This window comes from Panthera pardus, unplaced genomic scaffold (genome assembly GCF_024362965.1).
Source record: "Panthera pardus isolate Hobbes unplaced genomic scaffold, ASM2436296v1 HiC_scaffold_2, whole genome shotgun sequence".
Classification (NCBI taxonomy): Eukaryota; Metazoa; Chordata; class Mammalia; order Carnivora; family Felidae; genus Panthera; species Panthera pardus.
This window is the reverse complement of record NW_026526765.1, coordinates 95494218-95513051: the sequence shown is the minus strand read 5'-3', so window position 1 is coordinate 95513051 and position 18834 is coordinate 95494218.

Here is an 18834-nt window from a genome sequence, read left to right as displayed (position 1 = left end):
ATTGGACAGATAGGATAGGGACAGATCAACTTTCTGTAATGGAGCTGATGAAAGAGAACAAAGCATGAGAATTTCAAAGTTTTATCAGCTATGTGATTTGTCTTTAAGTAATGTAATTTGCTTTTAAGTATGGATGTAGCCACTCTGTAGAATCATGGTTGGTTAAAAATTGCTATCATATTCAATAAGCAGGGCTTGAATTGGACAGGATCTCGTAAGATTTTAGATATGGAAACTGATTCCGAAGTCCTGTGCTAGATGTAGGAAGAGAGGAAGTTCAGAAGTGCATTCTTAGCTAAACAGAGTGTAGGAATAGATCTACTAATGAGGCAACATAAGTTTGCAGCTATGGCAACAATACTATCATTCAAGATTGCTTCCTTTCCCAAAGCAGGAGACAACATTACAATGATTTCCTCTCTCTACGCAGGAGCCTGCTTCCTACCAGCCGGGTAGGTAATAAGAGAAGCTTCACCATTTTTTGCCAGTCCTTCCAGGACCTTTAGTCCTTCCTAAAGGTCATAGGAATAGGAATAATATTGTGTGGGTATAGGACTTTTTAAGGTCTGAGCAAGCACTCTTTTGTTAGTGCTACATTCTATGGGCTTTTCTTTTGTGTCTTCACCCTCTGTTCTCCCAATTGCAAATGAAGAAAAGTGGCACTGAAACCCATCCACCATTAACAATTGCTGCTTAAATGTCTTTTAGCACTTGGTTCTGGAGTAGCAATTATTGGAGCACTTAGCTAATAAATGCCTGGTGAGTTTCATCTCTGGATATCAGAAAATTAAATAAAAACACCAGAAAACTGGATAGTAAATTAGCAACGCCGGTTATTGAAGTGATATGTAAGTGTCTTTTTTCACATTAAGGTACCAGTATGATATAACACTCCTATCATGACAGTGCCTAGACTCCTTGAGTTAGCAGAACAAAGAATTTACACTCTACATAACTATTTCAGGCAGTAAAAATTTCTAAGTCAGCACCATTTTTCTCTATAAACCTGTCTTGCATACATCACATTGATGTGAAGTCAGATGAGATAATTACGCGAAGACACTTTGTAAACTGGAGAGCTAGATAATGGTCAAGGAATCATTATTACTATCATTTGACGAATCACGAAAGAACGTATTGGAAGGTGACTTGTGGATCAGTATTTTCAAACTCTAGAAAAAGCACTTATCCTTAAGAACTAAAGGGAATGAATTAAGAATTTTGAAGTATTTATTGCGTTTGATATGTTAATAATAATCTGAATTGCTAACAAGAATGAATACATTGAAACAGTATTATTCTTTCTTTTTAATGCTCTATGGTACCATGTTCCAAGTATATACAGATACATTTAAAAGGATATTCACTGCGACATTGGTATGGTAAAAGAAAACAAAACAAACAAAACTAACCTGGAAACAACTCGTGTGTCCATCATTATGGATCTATTTGAGCAAATTATGGTACATTTATATTATGGAATGCTATATACATAAAGAAAAGAATGAAATAGACTTTATAAATACTAACATGGAAAGATGTCCAAGAGATATTAAGTGATAAACACAATGTACAAAACAGTATGTATGGTATAATTTAGTACATTTATGAGAGCTATATAATTATCAAGGAATTATTGCTCAAGCAACTGAGCCACTCAGGCTCCCCTCTATCAAGGAATTATTGAAAAAAGTCTTTCTATAAAGTAAACAGGAAACATTATTGAGGAATATTTGCTATTCTTCTATTAACAATGGCTGTCCATATCAGAAGAGTTTATCTACAATAATTTTTTAATGTTAGAATTTTTTTGTAATAAGCATATGTTTCTCTCATGAGCATAAAACGTCAAGGCTTTTACAGATGGATAAAATGTCTGTGCTTCAAACAAAACCTAAACACGTTAATGAGTAGATAGCATTGACTTTCAACCATATATTGAAAAAAATATTGAAGGTTTGAAATTACTTAAGCCAAATAGAACTTAGTTCAACTTGCTGAGGCTCATTTGGAATTACAAGACTTGAAAGAAATGCCTCAAAATATTGATCCTGCTGCTCTAAGGAACCATGCAATAAGTTCAAAATAAGGTTCAGAGTCTCCATGGAGCTAAAACAACTCTTCCTGCTAACATAAGCTGAAACAAAGATGAGTTTTATCCTCCTGTAAGATTTTAGCTTTTGTTTGTGACCAATAAATCAAATGTCCACATGTTTGTTGAATGCATTGTAAGCCCCAGAGAGCAATCAACTAAAACGGTTTGACATAGGTTGAACAAGGTCAACTTGGACTTACACTAAAAGAAGTAATAGTAATGGCCAAAGTTAGCTTTGCTTTTTTTCCATCGGAAGCAAAGCATGAAGAGTGTGGACCGTTTGTGAAGGGAGATGTTTCAAAGATTCAGCCATTTCAGAGATGAATGATTACTTTTTCTTATTTTCCTTCATTTGTCCATCTCCATGCCTGGTAAATACCTACCTGATGGCTAAATAGAGAGAAAACTGTGATGTTATTAAAATTTTAATGCTACAGGCTCTTTAGCAGTGCAAAAAAACAAACTTTAGGCAAACACATAAAATAGTAATAAAATCTCAATCTGTGAGGATGGTGAGGTTGTGGGTGATTTAAAAAATTTCCTACTGTTACTGTTTTCAATTTGAGTAAGCCACACATGGAAAAACAAAACATATTTGGGGCGCCTGGGTGACTCAGTCAGGTCAGCATCCAACTCTTGACGTCAGCTCAGGTCATGATCTCATGGTTCGGGAGTTCGAACTCCATGTCAGGTTCCATGCCACCAGCACGGAACCTTCTTGGGATTTTCTCTCTCTCCCTCTCTCTCTGCCCCTCCTGTGCACTCTCTCTCCTCTCTCTCTCTCTCTCTCTCAAAGTAAATAAACTTAAAAATATTTTTTTAAAAACATGATTTCACAAAAATTATGGCTTCCTACTTCTCAAAGGATGCACGTGAAGAAAAAAATCATTCAATACTATATTTGTGAGAATAGTTTGGTTCCAGACTGATTCTTCAAAACTAGTTGTAAATGTAGCACAGGAAAGGAAATTGTTCTTTAGGTATCCTGTGATTGTCTAATAGTTTCAGCTTGTTCAACAGACTGTTATTATAGGAGAATGTTCACAAAATAAAAAGCCTTTTGGAATCTGAAAGCGAGCTTCCATAAGTTCACTCTGATATTAAATTATATCCCCTTCTGGAAATGTAGGGATTAAAATTAAAAAAAAGAAAAGCTCAGGGCTCCTGGGTGGCTCAGTCAGATAAGTGTTCAACTCTGGATCTCAGCTCAGGTCTTGATCTCAGGGTCATGAGTTCAAGCTCTACTTTGGGCTCAAAAAACAATAATAATGATAAAAAAGAAGAGAAAAAGAAAACCCATACACCCTATTAAATATCTGCCACAAATCTATAAAGAACTTATCAAACTCAATACCAAAAAAACAAATAATCCGGTGAAGAAATGGACAAAAGACATGAATAGACACTTCTCCAAAAAAGACATCCAGATGGCCAATCGACACATGAAAAAATGCTCAACATCACTCATCATCAGGAAAATACAAATCAAAACCACGATGAGATACCACCTTAAGCCTGTCAGAATGGCTAACATTAACAACTCAGGCAACAACAGACATTGGCGAGGATGCGGAGAGAGGATCTCTTTTGCATTATTGGTGGGAATGCAAACTGGTGCAGCCACTCTGGAAAACAGTACGGAGGTTCCTCAAAAAACTAAAAATAGAACTACCCTATGACCCAGTAATTGCACTACTAGGCATTTATCCAAGGGATACAGGTGTGCTGTTTCAAAGGGACATGCACCCCAATGTTTATAGCAGCACTAGCAACAATAGCCAAAGTATGGAAAAAGCCCAAATGTCCATCGATGGATGAATGGATAAAGAAGATGTGGTATATATATACAATGGAGTATTACTCAGCAATTAAAAAGAATGAAGTCTTGCCATTTGCAACTACGTGGATGGAACTGGAGGGTATTATGCTAAGTGAAATTAGTCAGAGAAAGACAAATATCATATGACTTTACTCATATGAAGATTTTAAGAGACAAAACAGATGAACATAAGGGAAGGGAAACAAAAATAATATAAAAACAAGGAGGGGGACAAAACAGAAGAGACATAACTATGGAGAACAAACTGAGGGTTACGGGAGGGGTTGTAGGAGGGGCGATGGGCTAAATGGGTAAGGGACACTAAGGAATCTATTCCTGAAATCATTGCTGCACTATATACTAACTAATTTGGATGTAAATTTAAAAAAATAAAAATTAAAAATTAAAAAAAATATCTACCGGGGCGCCTGGGTGGCTCAGTCGGTTGAGCGACCGACTTTGGCTCAGGTCATGATCTCACGGTTTGTGAGTTCAAGCCCCACGTCGGGCTCTGTGCTGACAGCTCAGAGTCTGCAGCCTGCTTTGGATTCTGTGTCTCCCTCTCTCTCTGGCCCTCCCCCACTCATGCTCTGTCTCTCTCTGTCTCTGAAATAAATAAACATAAAAAAATTTTTTTTTAATTAAATAAAAGTATCTACCACAAATTCCTAAAAACTCCTTAGGGAATCTGAGGTCCTAGATCCATAATACTTACAATAAAACATTGTAAACACTATGTAACACATTGTAAAAACATTGTAAACACTAAATATATTTATAACACAAATATATGAAGCCATATTTAATAATAATTGTAGAATGGCATAAACTCCAAACCGGGATTCAAAAATATTTTCAGTGAAAAGAGCTCTTATAATAAACTTAAGAAACTAGTCAGGAAGTAACATAAGCTTAAATTTGATTGAATTGAAGCTAAACAAATAACATGTTCAATAGAACAAATTACATAAATTTGGGAGTTTGATATATTGATAATATTGACTGTTAGGTGAGTTATAACGTAACACGTTAGAGCTATCTTGGTTTTCAACTAATTTTAATCAAAGATTATGCAACATAATTACTTTGCTTTTATTCTTGTAAAAAACAGATTCAAATGTAAGCTGTTACATAAATGTATTTGCTTCTAAATGTATAATTGAGCTGCAGCACTGGGCTCTTTATTTCTTTAGCTAAAATCTGGTGTTTGCACATTTGCTAACATTTTATACTATGTACAATGACATTCTCTTCATAGAATCATAATGAGAAATTGCAGTATGTGGAACACAAAATTAAAAAGGATTATTTCTAATAATAATCCTTAAGATACAAATAGTAAAATAGGAAGAAAAAAATCACATCACAATGATTTCATATAACTCTAAAAAACTTTGATGCAAAAAGATTAACTTCTATCACCTTTCTTTTTTTAAATTTTTAAAATTTATTTATTTTGAGAGACAAGAGAGAATAAACATGAGTGGAAGAGAGGCAGAGAAATCGGTAGAGAGAGAATCTCAAGCAGGCTCCACGCTGTTATTATGGACGCTCAAGGCAGGGCTCAAACTCACGAATGATGAGATCATGACCTCAGTCTACACCAAGAGTCAGATGCTTAACTGACTGAGCCACCCAGGTGCCCCTAACTTCTATCATCTTTCTTATTCTTTATCTGCAAAATAAACGTAATTATTTTAAAGAAACTGATAACTTAAAAGTTCTGAAGAGTGAAAATTGCCTTAGTATCCAAATAAATTATTGTGAATAACTTTTAAGTTTTAAAAAGTGATTTGTTTGTTTTATTTTTCATTTATTTAAGAAATCTCTACAGCCCATGTGGGGCTCAAACTCATGACCCTGAGATCATCAGTTGCATACTCTTCTGGCTAAGTCAGCCAGGTGCCCCATGTAAAAAATTTTGATGAAACAAAATAGACTTTTAAATCTACGTATTTGGAATTCCTTTGCAAAAATTTGTCAAAAATTAAAAACACCTCTTAATTTGTAAACAGGTGGAATAGGGAAATAAAGGCATACAGACTGTGGTACCAGACAGCCGAAGTTTGATCTCAGGCTCTGTTTCTTCCCTGCTGTGCGATCTTGGGCGTGTTATTCAGCCTTAGTTGAGAAACTGCCCTTCAGTTTCCTTCTCTGTAAAATGGGATGGCAACAATAGCAGTACTTCCTTCGTAAGGTTGCTGTTAAAAGTAAATGAGTTAATAAAAGTAAAACATTCAGAACCATGGCACTTGGTAAGTGCCATATGGGCATAGATGTTTTTATTATAGTACCTTTCTTTTCAATCCTAAATTATAAAGCAAATGGTACTTTCCGTTGTAGTTGATGGTTGGTTCGAAACTAACCTCATGTTCTGTCTTATGGGGCTGAGTTTTCATTGAGAAATTTCCCAGGATGGAAATCCCAGGACTGTCAGGTTGGTCTCTGGCCAATGATTCCAAACACGCTGAGTTGAATCCACCCTGCAGGAAATGTGGTGAATGAGTCAGCTGGGAGGTAACCCACCTGTTTGCTGCTGGCTGAACAAATACTGAAATATTGTTTCATAAAGTTTCTTGGTACTGGAGGGCAAGTTTTCCAACACAGGATGTAAACTTCAAGCCACTTAAACTTTCATGTCATTTTTTTTCTAGAAAGATGGAAGATTAACAAAACAATGGTAAAGTCATTTAGCAATGCATAAGCTTATCAAAATGAAATAAAGAAGCAAAAGCAATGGGTGCCTGCGTGGCTCAGTCAGTTAAGTATCTCAGTTCAGCTCAGGTCATGATGAGTTCGAGCCCCGCGTCAGGCTCTGTGCTGACAGCTCGGAGCCTGAAGCCTGCTTCAGATTCTGTGTCTCCCTCTCTCTCTACCCCTCCCTCACTGATGCTCTCTTTCTCTCTGTCTCAAAAGTAAATAAACACTAAAAAAAAAAAAAAAAAAAAAAAGCAAAAGCCACAAAGAAACAAAACTCCGTTTCTGAAGACCCTACCTATGAAGTAATAAAAGCAAAATGTCTGGCAGGATTCCTGGGATGACTCCTCACCATTGTGTCCAGCTGCCCTTCTGCCATCTTGAGGCATTAATAATAGAGGACTGGGTGACAGAGTCGGATTTGCCGTGAAATGCTTTAGAGTCGCACTGATTTATGTGTGCACAATTGGATGTATACCGCAAATATTTCCATAAACATGGTGGACTGGGTGAGTCACCTACCACCAGTTGTGGGAACAGTATTCTGGTAGTTCCTCTCCTTCTTGATTCCTGTTTTCAGAATAGGATTCCTAGTTTCAGAATAAGAATAGTAGTTAAGATTAATTTAGAATTTAATATGTGATACTGCACTAAAAACTTTTCATATATTGTCTAATTTCATCTTTAATCCCATGTGGTAAGTACTATTATTGTGCACATTTAAAAAAAATTTTTTTTTTAACGTTTATTTATTTTTGAGACAGAGAGAGACAGAGCATGAACGGGGGAGGGGCAGAGAGAGAGGGAGACACAGAATCGGAAGCAGGCTCCAGGCTCTGGGCCATCAGCCCAGAGCCTGACGAGGGGCTCGAACTCACGGACCGCGAGATCGTGACCTGAGCTGAAGTCGGACGCTTAACCGACTGAGCCACCCAGGCGCCCCTATTGTGCACATTTTATAGAAGAGGAAACTAAGGTATCAACTATGCCATGGCCTTATAATTTTTTTTAAATGTGTATTTCTTCTGAGAAAGAGAGAGAGAGAGAGTGAGAGAGGGAGAGTAGTGGAGGGGCAGAAAGAGGGGGAGAAACCCAAGTGGGGCTTGAACTCACAAACCATGAGATCATGATTTGAGCCGAAATCAAGAGCCGGATACTCAACTGACTGAGCCACCACGTGCCCCAACTCCTTATAATTTTTAAAAGAAGGATCTGGGGCTCATACCAAGGCCCATAGCTTTTGCCCTGCACTGCAGTCATCTCCAGACTCTGGAAGGAAGGAAGTGTTTCTCTGTACTAAGGGACAGGAGAGATGCGAATGTATCTGAAAGTAAACACAAGTCTTATGCAGATGTTTTGAAAAAATGCATCCATTTTCCATACCTGCCCACTTCCATTTCTGCACCTTTCTCCTACACTGTTATATTTCTCCTGTGATCTGGAGTACAAATTTAATAAAGTTATTTCTGGAATAAAATTTGCTAATACAAAATAAAATTTGATTATCTAATCACGTCACAGTTCCCTACCCCTAATTTTCCATGGGTATTATGCCAGTTCCATTCCCTCACACCGCAGCATGCTCTGGTTGCCCGTCACGGACCCTGCTGCTAGTTAGCAGAGAGAGGAGACCGTTCTGCTGCCCTGAATGAACCCTAACACAAGTTCTTTCTGTGCTCTTTCATTGCTCAGCAATGGCCTTCTCAGATCAGCTTCAAAATCTCTCGAGAATATAACCCAGATGTCCTGAAAGGTTCTGTGCCAAATGTATCAGGCTTTAGGCTTGGCCCTATTATTAAAATATAGATTTTAATGAATGAATTATCTAAAATTCTGGTTTCTAAAAGCTTTTTTTGAAGTTATGGTGACAACCAACATGGTCTTAAGTTCATATTTATACATGGGTTCTTAGAAACAGACTCCAGGAGCAAAATGACTACAGTATATTCTGGTTTGCAAACCAACATGTTTGATTGTCATGTAACATTAGTGCTAATCCAATGCTTTTACTCTAGAGGTGAAGAAATGGAAATTCCAAGAAGCTAGGAAATATTCTAAAGTTACACAATTGATTAATGCTTGTGCGGAATTAGAATCCAGGTCTTCTTATCATACCTCTTCTGGTGAACAAACAACAAGGCCAAGGGTAGTATGATGTGATGGAAGGAGCACTTGGTTAGAGAGAAAGAGAAAGAGGTTCAAGGTGCCTAGGGGCTCAGTCAGTTAAGTGTCTGACTTTGGCTCGTGTCATGATCTCATGGTTTGTGAGTTTGAGCTCTACATCAGGCCTCTGCTCTCAACACAGAGCCTACTTCAGATCCTGTCTCCCTCTCTCTCTGCCCCTCCCCCGTTTGCATGCGCATGCTCACTCTCTTTCTCTCAGAAAGAAAAAAAAAAAAGAGAGAGCTAGATTCAATTTCAAATTCTTTTTTTTTTTTAATTTAAAATAGTTTTTTAATGTGTATTTATTCTTGAGAGACAGAGAGAGAGAGACAGAACACCAGCAGGGAAGGGGCAGAGAGAGGGAGACACAGAATCCAAAGCAGGCTCCAGGCTCTGAGCTGTCAGCATAGAGCCTGACAAGGGCTCAAAGTCACGTACTGTGAGATCATGACCTGAGCCAAAGTCAGAGGCTTAACCGACTGAGCCACCCAGGCACCCCAATGTCTAATTCTTCCATTAACCATGTGACTTTAGATTACACTCTTACCCTCTTTGGATCAGTTTCTTCAACTATAAACTGATGGATTTGACTTAGAATTGTCCAATAATATAGCTAAGAGCTGCACATATGGCTAGTGATCCCTTGAAACAGGGGTAGTCGAAATTAAGATGTTCTGTAAGTATAAAATATTTACACAGTTTCAAAGACTTAGTACTAAAAAAGAATGTAAAATATCTCATTACATAGTAATTTTAATATTAATTACACATTGAAATGATAACATTTTCATATATTGAATTAAATAAAACTCATTACTAAAATTATTTTTGTCTGTTTCTTTTCTTTTTTCTTTAATGTGGCTACAGCAAGTTTTACATTTTATTATTTTTTTTAATGTTTATTTATTTTTGAGAGAGAGAGTGAGAGACAGAGTGCAAGTGGGGGAGGGGCAGAGAGAGAGGGAGACGCAGAATCCAAAGCAGGCTCCAGGCCCTGAGCTGTCAGCACAGACCCCAACGCGGGCCTTGAACCCACAAACCATGAGATGACCTGAGTTAAAGTCGGATGCTTCACCGACTGAGCCACCCAGGTGCCCCTACAGCAAGTTTTAAATTACATACATGATTTGCATTATCTTTCTGCTGGATACACTACAGTAGAAGATCTCTCCTTTTCCTTTTAGGTCAGAAGTCAGCAAACTTTTTCTGCAAATGGCCATATCATAAATATTTTGGGCCTTGGGGACCATATGGTCTCTGTTGCAAGTACTTAATTCTGCCCTTGCAGCATTAAAGCAACCACAAACAATACATATGGGTGTGGCTATGTTTTCAATACAAATTTACACATATATACAAATGGATGTATTTATACAATACATAGAGATGGATGTAGCTATGTTTCGTTAAAACTATAGTTACAAAACAGGCAATGGGCCAGATGTGGTCTACAAGCAAACTGTAGTTTGCTGCCTACATTGTATGAGTCTATTCATTCTTCATTGACTAAGGGGTTGTTATTATTTTAAAATATGTAAAATAAGGACTCATCCTCTACCTTCAGTCTAGAGGAAGGGCCAGAAGCATGGACACACAAGCCATCATGATACAGTGTAAATAACACGATAATCAAGGGGGTGAGAGAAGGCTTTGCAGAGGGGAGCCACAGTTAAGAGGCCTGAAGGATGAGTCAGGAAGTATCCAGATTTAAACCATATAAATATGTCTGTGGAAATCTGATAAGACGCATAAGGGGATGTGTGTGGGAGTGCGGGAATCCTACGGTACTGATAGTGGGGAGGTTGAAAGAGGAAAGGGGTCAGATAATGAAATGCCTTTTATACTACATTGAGGGCACACGTGGATGCTATGATAGGATATATTAGATGGGAATTCTGAGGGTCAAACAGGCCACCCTGGGGACCGGCCCTGAGTGCAGCACCACCTGTGGAGGGCAGCCAGGCTGGCAGAGGTGAAGAGACCCTGGAGGAGCATAGAAGCAACTGCAGAAATGATGAGCGGGCAACCTCTGGGTAACTAGATCAGTGTGTTTTGCATCAGAGGCTGAAAATCTAGCCCATGGTACCACAATAGGGCCAAACAGCCTTAGCAGGTACTGTTGGCAGGCCTCAGGCAGGAGCACACAAGAAGGGGACAAGAAGTAAAGGAAAGGGAGGAAAGTAGTTGAAACAAAAGGAGAGTGAGGTGAAAGCTGAGGTCTCTAAGGAGGTAATACATTGCTAATTGCCCTAAGAGACCCTTGGAGAGGCTGAGTTGGGCCTGACAAGCTAAGTCCAAAGATTCTTGGCCCAGGCTATGCACTAGAATCTCTTGCGCAGCTGGGATTTTTTAAAACGTTTATTTACTTATTTTTGAGAGAGACAGAGAGATGCAAGGGAAGTGCAGAGAGAGAGGGAGAGAAAGAATCTCAAGCAGCATCTGCACTGTCAGTGCAGAGTCTGACGTGGTGTTTGATTACACAAACCGTGAAATCATGACCTGAGCCTCAATCAAGAGTTGGGTGCTTAACCAACTGAGCCACATGTGCACCCCTGGAATTAAAACGAAGACATTACTGATACCCTGGCCCCACTCCCCCAAGATTCTGGTTTAATTGGAATCAGGGGCCTATCCATCAGCAACTTAAAAAGATGATTCCAGTGCATAGCCAGGGTTGAGAACTACTGGTCTGGCTGATTGGAAGTAGAAGTGATGCCCTGTGACCGTTCAGCTGGTAAGCAGACGCTCAAGAGAAGCCAGGCAGAGCAAAACAAAGAATCTAAACTCATTTTTGGTGCGCTGAAATGAGGCTAAGTTCCCCACCTATAAAATAAGACTCATATCTGTCCTTAGAATTGTGGCCATGGCTACATAGAATAATACATTTAAATATAGTCTAACTTGGGGCACCTGGGTGGCTCAGTGGGTTAAGCGTCCGCCTCTTGATTTTGGCTCAGGTCACGATCTCACGGTTCGTGAGATCAAGCCCCGGGTCAGGGTCTGCGCTGACAGCATAGAACCTGCTCAGGATTGTCTCTCCTTCTCTCTGTGCCCCTTCTCCACTCATGCTCTATCCACTCATCCACTCTATCAAAACAAATAAATAAACTTTAAACTCATTTTCATATGTGGGAAAACGATGGCAATTACATGCTATACTAATCCACAAATATTTATAGTTGGTTAGTACTGTTATTTACTGTGTATGAGATGTAGCAGCATGCAAGAAATCTCGGCCTTTATCTAAAATAACTAAAATCAGATGGGTTCACCAGAGGTTTTTGGTCCCAGGTTTTCTAGAGTACTCTTTTTTTTTGTGGAGTCATCAACTCTTAGGAACATGTCTTCTGATGCTCCAAATTGCCAGTCACTTTGGAAAGTGGAATATTGCTATCAAGTGATCAATTCAAACTAGATCTGTTTCCACTAGAATGGAAAATACATGAGGGCAAGTGTTGTTGTCTCTTTTATTCAGCTACATTCCCAGTAGCTGGCCCTAGTAGGGGCTCAATAAATGTTTGTTAAAAAGGTGAATGAATTGTTTAAAAACCCCTGTTACTTTAACATGTTGCCAAGGTGTTTGAGAACAAGGAAGGAGACGTCTGATATGAGTTTAAGAGTGAGTTTCTTTAAGAAGCACGTTGAAAAGAAGTGGAATTCTACCAAAGCTGTTTGAAATGAGTCAATAGTACATAGATGGAAAGTGTAGGTATAAAATCAGTTACAAGGCTGGGAGAAATTGGATCAAGTTAGTCAGCAGTTGTAGAATTGCCTGTTGACTAAAAGAGGATCATTTCAGGATTTTGATTCAGGTCTAGGTCATGCTGAAACACTTTTTTCCCCCCTTCTTTTGCTCTAAGGACAAAAAGATGAAGTCTGGAACAGGGAGAGTTGAAGCAATTGCTTTCTTTCTAAAAGTTGCAGGCAGTTATAGATAACTCATGGTTTATAAACAGAGTAGAAACTACTTACTAAAATTCCTTTATGAAAAGTCGCTTTAAAGTCCCTTGGTTTTTGATCAAAGGCATGCCTACAGACTTCTGATTATAAGAGAAGATTTATGGCAAATTTGTTTATTTATTTATTATTTTTTTTAAATAATACATTACATCAAACAGATTTTATTTTTTATTTCTAAAGTGTCATCCTGACACTTTAAATATATCTTTTAACATTTATTTATTTTTGAGAGAGAGTGTGAGTAGATGAGGGGCAGAGAGAGAGACACAGAATCTGAAGCAGGCCCCAAGCTCTGAGCTGTCCACACAGCCCGACGTGGGGCTCAAACTCACAAGCCGTGAGATCATGACCTGCGCCAAAGTCAGACGCTTAACTTACTGAGCCACCCAGGTGCCCTGATTTATGGCAAACTTAATCTGCATGGGCCAAAATAAACCCGAGTTAATTTAACCAGAGGATTAACGAGTAGGCTACTTAACTGTAATTATAACAAAGGCTAATGGGCAAGATTGTTGATTGTAGAAGGATATTAGATTTCCTTACATTGTTATAAATTGTGATAGCTTTCTAATGAAAACATCCATCATCATTAAGAAATTTTACATAATGCATTATGTGTTTCAGTAATTAGGTTTTACATGAAAAGGTATCACTGAGTGGTAGTTATTCACTCTGGTGAGAAGCCCTCCAATTGAGCTCATGGTTGAGTAATTATTTCTCAACTGTTAACAGCTAACTAAATTTTAGGCCTTCTACCAAATGGTAATCCGGTCATGGGGTACTCATATCCAATCCCAGTACAACCAAATGGTGGCACCAGTAATAAAACACTGACTTCAGGGAGCACTTGGCTGGCTCTGTTGGTAGAGCACCCGATTCTTGATCTTGGGGTTGTTAAGTCTGAGCCCCATGTTGAATGTAGAGATTACTTAAAAATAAAATCTTGAAGACAAAACATTGACTTCAGTTCTATATCTTAGTTAATTCAAGGAGACAGACAGACTCAGGGGCTGTGAGAAGAGGTGGGAGAACAAGATGGATCGGTAGGAGAGGGAGAAAGATCAACAGTAAAGAAATTGAAATGGAACTATCAATGGACAAGAACAACATGCTGAATAGACTCCTGTGCTCACGCACGTAGAAATCCCGGAAAGACAAGGAGAAGCACACTGAATGACAGACTTTAATGGAGTTTAGGGCTTATTACTAAAGTCTTCTAAAATATTTCCCTCCAACTATAGATATATATGGTAATAACAACATCTGAAACCCACAAAATGAGGTGATACACATAAATCAAGAGTAAATGTTTATTCTTTCTGTCTTGGAATATACTCTTTAGGTATTAAAAAACCTTACAAACCCTAAATTGTCTTTAAAGTAAAAAATTTCCAAGTGACTTTCAAGATTACACATAACTTAGAAGAATATGTTTAAGTGTCTTAGTGGCCTTGAATGTCCAATGAAGAAAAGTTTTCAAGAAAGTTTTTTAAAGCTTCCATGAGATATATAGAAAATGAAAGAGAATAAAGTAAGGGAATATAAGTAATAAAGAGAGGACTCAAACTAAAATTGCACCTAAGTCTTTCTACATCTACCCACACCTCCATCTGGAGAATCTTCCCTGCTCACTTTTACTGACGTTCAGCCATGTTTTGTACCACATGACCCTCCTCCCCACTGCCCAGCCACAGATGGTGGTGCCCAAAGGTGGTATCTGGTCTAGGGATTGCCAGTTCGATGATTTGTCTGTGACTAATAAAGTAAGTTCTATGACAGCAGACATCTTTATCTGTTTCTTCCAGGGCTTTTACCCCAGAATGTAGAAGAATGTCTAGCATATATTATATATTCCTTAAATATTTGATGAATGAATGTGGCTTGATGAGCTGTGTCACTTAGAGTTCTCTCTTGTGGATCTGAAATTTGAGAAAAAAAGAGGAAGTTGTGGGGGCAAAATGTAAAAAAATGTTGGAAACTTGAATTGTAGCCAAAAGTCAAGCCCAAGTTATCAGGAAATCAAAAGCAAATGGAGTTGGGAGAGAACGAAGAGAAGGATGCAAAGATGTGACAAGAGGCCAAGAAGATGTTCTGTGCCCCATGTGTATTCATATCCCATGAGACTTCCTGTGCTTAGAGCCCCTAAATATCACCTCAGTGTCTTAAAAACCACTCCCACCCCCATCTCATCCCTTGAGTTAGCTTGAGTAATTCTTTGTTCCTTCTAATTATACAAGATCTAACTTAAGCAATAATGTTGTATTTGATACAGTAATGATGTCCCAAAATAAGGTTATAAGAACTGCTTACCTGATACTAAAAGAAGGATGCTAAACTGACATACAGAAGGGATTAAAATTTGCAAAAATAGGCGGGGCACCTGGGTGGCTCTTTCGATTAAGCTTCCACCTCAGGTCATGATCTCACAGTTCATGAATTGGAGCCACCCATCAAGCTCTGTGTTGACAGCTCAGAGCCTAGAGCCTGCTTCAGATTCTGAGTCTCCCTCTCTCTCTGCCCCTCCCCCTGCTCACAGTCTGTCTCTCCCTCTCAAAAAAAAATTTTTTTTTTTAATTTGCAAAAATAGAAAAGTAAGATTTATAAAATGAAATCAGTCCAGGGCCTAAGAATATATGAAACTATACATTCATTCAACAAACATTAAGTTGTTGCATCCACACGACTCCTGAAACAGAATGCTACGGGCACCAGTGACAGTCACAACAAAGTTTATTACAATGAGAGGCAAGGCAAACCGATTGATCGATCGGGACGGACGCTCTTGACCAGAGTGTGGTCCGGAACAGCCGGGATACAGAGTTTTTATAGCCGACCACATCGTCTTATTATCACCTGGGAACAGAAAACAAAGGAATAGTTCCCAGGTGGAAACAGTTCAAACAGGCCCTTGCCCCAATCCAATCAAGCGCTAATCCATCCCTTGATTGATAGGATAAGGCTATTATCTCTTAACCTATAGTGTTAAGGCTACAGATTAGCCCTACCCTTACAAAGTGTTTATTAGGTGAAGGCATTGTGCTAGCCACTGGAGACAGCAACAGAAGACATGCTCAATTCTCTTTAGGAATCAACAGCCTAAAAAAGTGCAACAAATTTGAAAAAAAAAAAAAAAAGATCCAAACAAAGTCGAAAGGGAGCATGCAAAAGGGAGACATTTTGAACTAAGACATGAAACATCAGTAGAATTTTGCCAGCAATAAATGAGAAGATTCTGCAGAAATATTGTACCAGAGTTGCCCAGTGGGAGGAGGAAGTCCTTTTAGGCAGGAGGAATAAATGTGCAAATGCATGGAGACAGGAAAAAACACAACCATGGAATTATTGTGAAGTACATGAAGGGAAACAGAAGATAAAGCTGAACAGGTAGGCAGCGCTAGATGGTGACGGAGTTGAGATTTCATTCCACACATGACTAGAAGCCATAAAGAACACCAAGCACTAGAAAAAACATGATTATATTTGCACATGAGAAATTTCACTCTGTGGTGAGGTGGTTTGAATGAAGCCCTAGGATAGTCAGGGGTGGGGTTAAGTGGGTGGTGAGGTGGTGAACCGGAATGGTGCAGAGGAAGATCTGGACATGAGAGATTGGGAGTAAAACTATCAAGACTTAATAATGGATATAGACAAGATCGATAGGTTTGTACAGCCAAAAAAAAAAAAAAAAAGATGAAAAAGCAATCATTAACATTTGGAAATAATTTTGGCAATCTCTAAAAAGAATTTACACACTCTTACTTAAACATCAGAACAGCACTGTGAGAGAGTTACTGTTATGATCAAAACCCCATTTTATAGAAGTGTCTGAGAACTATAGTGGCTTGCTCAAGGTCACTTATACTTTAAGAGGCGGAGCCACAGCTAAAATGACTCCAGTGCCATTCTTTCCCCCCTTCACTGGGCTGTGTCTATGAAAATCAGGCGAACAGATAAGAGAGCACAGAAATAGCTTTCTCAAGGTAGCGCTACTGTTGAAAAGGCAACAACAACAACAACAAAAAGACGAAATATTAAACTTCTGTCAAAGTATTTTTATAGAATTAAACTTATTTTTCATTTATTCATTAAAATGCCCAAAGAACCAAAGCATTCAGGACTCAGATTTGATTCTTTTCCTTCATATATTGATTTTGTGTTTAAATTCAAAGGTAGGAGTCTTCATTTTTCTTATTTTCCTCTCTTTGAAGAAAAATGACATTTTATAGTTTTGTGAGCAGGGTTATTTTTCTTGTCGCGATTTTATACCCTATTTCAAAAATAGCATGTGGTGTATTTCACAGAGCCCTGGTAGCCAGTTTCTGATGATACTGCACTGAGTCTTTACGTAACACTGCTCTTCTAAGGTACACGATATTTTTACCAACATTCAACTCACTAATCTTTATGATGTCCTTGTCATTTCAAAAGGCATCACGAAATTTTTTCCTTCCTTGCAAATAGAGAAACTCGGTGTTAAAGTGGTTAAGTCTGTTCACGAGTGTCCAAAGTAGATCAATGCCATTCTCTTTTATATTCAAACCACTGGACACATCAGGCTCCAGCTGGAAAAAAAAAAAAAGTATTGTTGCTTTTTAGATTCATGTTCACACTCACATAACCCGTTTCAATACATTCATTTGCTTACTATGGGTAAGGTCGCGTGTAAGTTATTTTGTTTAATCCTTAGGAATTCTCCAGTCTTTTACCTACCTAGGTAATGATTAATGACATTAATGTAGTAGAAGAGAGATGAATTAATTGATTTTTTTCCCCCAACTTGGGCAAAGAACTTTTTCCTCACTTTGTATTTAAAGTGAGTTGCATTCACAGAAAGTAAGTGCAAAAATTATAAGTGTACAGCTCAAGGACATTATTATTAAAACTAAATATCAGTTCTTGTCAGTGAGAAAAATAACTTTTTATTTGTGTATGTTTTCAAAAATTTTAGTAACTTCACAAAATGTTTCCTTTAATTTTCATACATTTTAATTACAATGCCTAAATTACATTAAGCAGGCAAGTTTTTGAGAGGCCCTAACAACCATAAGGGTTGAGCTGGGTTCTCTAGTTGCAAAGCTAGAAAGAACCACTAGGGGGCGACCAAAACTGTCATTTTCCAAAGTATTTTGAAATCACCGGATTGGAGTTTTAGACTTGGAAATGACCCAAAGGTCATTAAAGCCAAACTTCATATTTTATGGACGTGAAAACGGATTCCAAGTTAAATGACCTGATTTCCCCAAGATCATATACCCATCTGTAAATAGAGGCAGCTTAGAAGTCAAGCTTTCCTGTCCCTGTCCAGGCATGTTCTCCTTAATAGTACTCAGACTTCAGTTCTTCTTTCCATCGTTTGGCAAACATTTACCATCACTTGGTAAACCATGTCATTGATTCTTCCACCCTCTTAGCTGTTGTTCCCTATCAGGAGAAACCTGGAGGCTTGTGTTAGGTTTTTTGGAGCTTCTCCCAGTGAGTTTGGTGATATGAAGTACATTTTGAAGCCAGAACTAGTGAGCAAAGCATGATCTCTCCTGCTGTACCATTATTCAGCAAGAAAATCAGCATCATCATCAGCATCCTTGAATATATGTTCTCTGAATACCGTGGTTTGGCATTGCTTTGATTTCTTAATCTAACTATTTTGATAAATACTAAAGCTTTCTACTTTTAGATTTATATTCTAGAGAAATTTGTGCACATTCCCCCGGAGATGTGAATAAAAATGTTCACAGTAGCACTGTTCATGAAGACACGAAAAATGGGAAACAGCCCAAATATCCATCAGTAGTAAAATGGATAACAAAATTGTGGTCTGTTCATACAGTGGAATACTACAGGGTAGCAAAAATGAATGAATTACATTCAATGGATTATCAATGGATTAGATAAATCTTAAAAACATGTTGAACAAAAAAACAAGTCATACAAGCCTAGATATATATACCATTTATATAAATTGAGAAAGAAGGCAAAATTAAACCTATATTGCTTAGAGACACACATATAAGTCAATTAATAAAGGTGAGGGATGATTAACAAAGTTTTAACATATGGTTACCTATGGGGCAGACAGGGAGGGGGACATCATTGGGGAGAG